Raw genomic sequence first — 4,780 nt, 5'->3', positions numbered from 1 at the left:
GCGGACCTTTTGTGGCAACCCCCTCACATAACATTTGATTCTCTTGACCTCAGTGTCAACCATGTCAGGCACCAACCTAGATAGTCGGTTGAACTCCGTGGTATACTCACGATGCGTCATCATACCGGCTTTTAAATTCTGGAACTTCATCTCCGTTCTTTCAACCTCGGCATCTGCACAGAACTTCTTCATTACCAACTCTTTCAAATTTTCCCACTTCATTGCTCTGATCTCATCCTTAGTCTTTCTCTGCTCCACACTTTCCCACCAATACATAGCCTCATCTACGAATGACTGAGTAGCATAACCCACAGCTTGGTCGGGACGGCATTCGCTAATGCGGATAACCTTGTCCATAGCGGTTATCCACTGGAGAGTAGCGATTGCGTCTCCTAAACCAGTCAGCTTAGGCGAGTCACAACCTTTGAAGGACTTATAGCTGCACCCACCTTGTCCTCCTCTCCTATCATCGACTTTCACAGACTTATCCCCACTCGAGGCCCCTCTTTCACCTTCCCCATCCTTTCTACCATCACCACCCGCCCCTTCAGCAGTTCGCTCACGGCTTCCAGCAGATCCTTCGGGATTCAGGTTCTTCACAGCAGCAACTACAGCCTGAACGATGGCTGCTTGAACTGCAGGGCTAAGTTGAACTTCCTCGTTGTTGTTCTGGTCTCCTCCAGCTGCGCTTCCTTCATCTTCGGTGTGGGAAGCTTCTTCCACCGAGGGTTGCCGGACAAGACGAGGCCTGCCACGACGCCCAGTGCGACCCCCAGTTTCAACAAATTCTCCGGCTCCAGCCATTAGTATTCTAAAGGGGAAAACACAAACATCATCACTCAAGGAACTATCTAGTACAAGGATAGTAAGGCTAACAGGTAATAACAGTGGCCAGTTGTGATTAGCTGATCACGTTACTCTCCGTGTCCTATACACTTCCTTTTATGAGTCTATTTGTGCTGGTTCTACTTAAGTAGTTAGTCAATTCAAACAATCAATTATTCCTATCCGTACCATTCTCATATCTTTTCTTTCTCATTAACGTATATCATTTAATCATACCTTTCACCTTTACTGATCTTGCTTGAGCGACACATGGCATTCTTGAACTGGCATCTTCTTTCTTTTCTTACTTAAATCCCATTCTCTGTTCGAGTCTAAGCATGTAGGATGCTTAAATATCTCGAACTTTGCTCTGATACCAACTTATAAGGCCCCGAACCGGTAACCCTACTTTCGTGTTGGATTTACTCATAAACACAGTTCTAAATATCAGAGTTAATTAAAAACTTTACGCGGAATATAAAACTTTCATAAAACATTACATATCGAATCATAATCATGTCTTAAAACATTCCTCTTGTCTTTCAAATCAAAACATAACTTATAAAACATATCAGATCTTCAGATGCCAGGCTTTAGTCTTCTGCCATGTGTCCTCCACTCAAGCCAGCTGTCTCAACCTACTCACCTGCGTGCATACTAAAAGTCAGCTACGCTGAGTGAGTTCTAGTTAATCATACAATACCATACAATACCTTATTACATACATACGTACTTAACCTCATAACTTTCTTTCATACACACATAAGTACTCATGCCTTCATTCTTACTTACATACTTTCTTTCTTACTTACATACTTTCTTTACATTCATAATCATACGTTTTAAAGAGCCTTTCGCCCTATAACCTCACAGATATTATAAGGGTCTGGTCCCTAACATCACAGATATTATAAGGGTCTGGTCCCTAACATCACAGATATTATAAGGGTCTGGTCCCTAACATCACAGATATTATGAGGGTCTGGTCCCTAACATCACAGATATTATTAGGGTCTGGTCCCTAACATCACAGATATTATTAGGGTCTGGTCCCTTGTTTTCGAATATTAGTAGGGTTCGATTCCCTCTTCGTTACCATACAACCATACATCATACCTCGAGTATTATTAGGGCTCGGTACCCTTTTCGTAACCATACAACCGTCATTTCCTTCTTTTATTAACTTTATTACGTTCATACACATAAACATACATATCATACTTGCCATATTTATAACGTTACAACCTGACAGTACATGCAATATCCGAAGATCGTTCACGTACCATCAAGCAATCATTCATACATATCATACTTACCATATTTATAACGTTACAACCTGACAGTACGTGCAATATCCGAAGATCGTTCACGTACCATCAAGCAATCATTCATACATAGCATACTTACCATATTTATAACGTTACAACCTGACAGTACGTGCAATATCCGAAGATCGTTCACGTACCATCAAGCAATCATTCATACATATCACATATATCACATATGGCATACACTTATCACTTAGGATAAATGTATTAACAACACATCAAGTATGCACACAGCCCCGAAAACATAACAAGGAATGGGGCTAGAAACTCACCTGGATCCTGTTATGCTCGCCGTTGATCGTAATTCCTTTCTTTAACTGGGCTCGGCTAACTGTATAATATTTACACATATCAATTAACTACTGCTACTCGTTTTGTATTTCTATCTATATATGACCCACAACGAACGGGGGTCCGGGGCAGCGCCCCTGGCAGCGGGGTTCTAGGGGCGGCAGCCCCTAGCGGGGTCCAAGGGGCAGAGCCCCTGGCTGGGGTTAAGCTGCCAGGTCAGCTTGGAAAAATTTTATTTTCGATAACTGCCTTAACACATTTTCCATTAGGTTTTTAATTTATTTTCTAAACGAACTTCACTTCAGGCGAAGTTAAACCTCGGGCGAACTTGGCTTCAGGCGAAGTTAAACCTTAGGCGAACTTGGCTTCAGGCGAAGTTAAACCTTAGGCGAACTTGGCTTCAGGCGAAGTTATCCTTAGGCGAACTTGGCTTCAGGCGAAGTTATACCTTAGGCGAACTTGGCTTCAGGCGAAGTTATCCTTAGGCGAACTTGGCTTCAGGCGAAGTTAAACCTTAGGCGAACTTGGCTTCAGGCGAAGTTAAACCTTAGGCGAACTTGGCTTCAGGTGAAGTTATCCTTAGGCGAACTTGGCTTCAGGCGAAGTTATCCTTAGGCGAAGTTACGCTTGAAGGCGAAGTTACGCTTGAAGGCGAAGTTCATCAGGCGAACTTAATCTTGTAGGCGAAGTTATCGCGCTGCAGATCTGTTTGCCCATAACTCCTTCGTTTCTTAGCCAAATAACTCGATTTTGGTACCCACGGAATCGTATGATCGGCGCCTACAAATCCCAACCATCAAATCGGCCTAAAATCGACGTTTTAGGGGTCCGATTTGGGCAGTTTGGGTTTCGAGTCCGGTTAACCCATCCAATCCTAACCATTTACAGTAATAATAGCTTTGTTGGATTGTTCTTACCTTACCAACTCAGATCTATCAACAAAATCTCGGGTTTCGGCTTCGAATCTTGATCGGTTAGTATGTGTGTTTTGAGGAGTGTGTGGAGTGTGTGTGGAGTTTGGTGAGAAATGAGATATTTTGGGATTTTGGGGGTATTTATATCCCTGAAATCCCATTCTCATTTATCCTATCTCAATTAATCCAAGTCCATGACCCGCTCCTACTCGATACTAATAATTAAAACGTGAAATCACTAACATAACTTTCTTTATTCAACATATAAATTTTAGGATGTTACAGCTTGATCACCAACTATCTTTACAACTCCCCAAGGAGTAGGCAGTTTGATGCATTGGTGATTTGTTAAGGCCACCGCCTTCATTCCATGCAGCCAAGGCCTACCTAAGATAACTTTACAACAAGAAAGGTTATCAATAACACAAAATTTTTTATATGAATTTAACCCTTCAATATAAATTGGGAGGTTGATGTCCCCCAATGTCTTCTTGGTTTCTCCACTGAAACCGACTAGCATTGATGTTCTAGGGATGATTTCTGAATCCGGTATCTTAATCTATTTGAGGACATCATGCTGGATAATGTTGACCGAGCTCCCACCGTCATGATGAGGATCCTGGATCTTGATTTATTTGAGGACATTAGCTTGAGGACATTAGCTTGTCTTCTTCTTCGAAGAAGATCCTTTTGTCCGTTATTAGGGTGGTGGATACTATTGGTCAGTCTCTGTTATCCATCTTGATTTCTTTGGCAAGTTTTCTTACTGCAGAGAAAGAAGTTCCACAAATGTCTGAGCCCCCCGGAGATGAAATTGACCATTCTGACATCCAGCTTATCCTGGTGAGGATCCTGGATCCTCGAGTCGAAGAAGACTCTTTGATCAGTCACTCGAGTAATGGGGATGAGCGGTCTTCTTTCATCATCCAATTCGAATTCTTCTGCGGGATTTTATTCAATAGCACAATAATCTTGAAACATTTCGTAGTTTCTTGATACAAAGTTGATCACGTGAGCGTCTGGTGGTGGTGTTGCTTTTTGTGAAGAATCTTCAGGATCTTGGATCTTGGATTTCTTCCTTCCCAGAAGTTCTTTGAAGTGACCCTTGCTCAGGAGGTAGCTGATTTCTCTCCTCAAGCTAATGCATTCGTCTGTCATGTGGCCGAAATCTTCGTTGAAGGCACACCACTTAGAGTTGTCTTTGAAGGTAGTCATCTTCTCGTTCTTCTGGGGCCACCTAGCCTTTTCCCCTAGATCCTTCATGGCACAGATTAAACCATGAGTATCCACGGAGAAGCAATAGTCGGAGATGCAGGAATAGTCTTCATCATCATCTCCCTCTTCTACTGCTCGTACGTTCTGGTTGTTGAACTTGTTATACGGCTTTGTGTTGTTGTTATTGAACGAGAATCCTTGCTTCTT

Source organism: Bidens hawaiensis, unplaced genomic scaffold (assembly GCF_021521415.1).
Source record: "Bidens hawaiensis isolate Kalapana, Puna unplaced genomic scaffold, B.hawaiensis_p1.1 tig00024485_1, whole genome shotgun sequence".
Taxonomy (NCBI): Eukaryota; Viridiplantae; Streptophyta; class Magnoliopsida; order Asterales; family Asteraceae; genus Bidens; species Bidens hawaiensis.
This window is presented reverse-complemented; position numbering follows the sequence as displayed.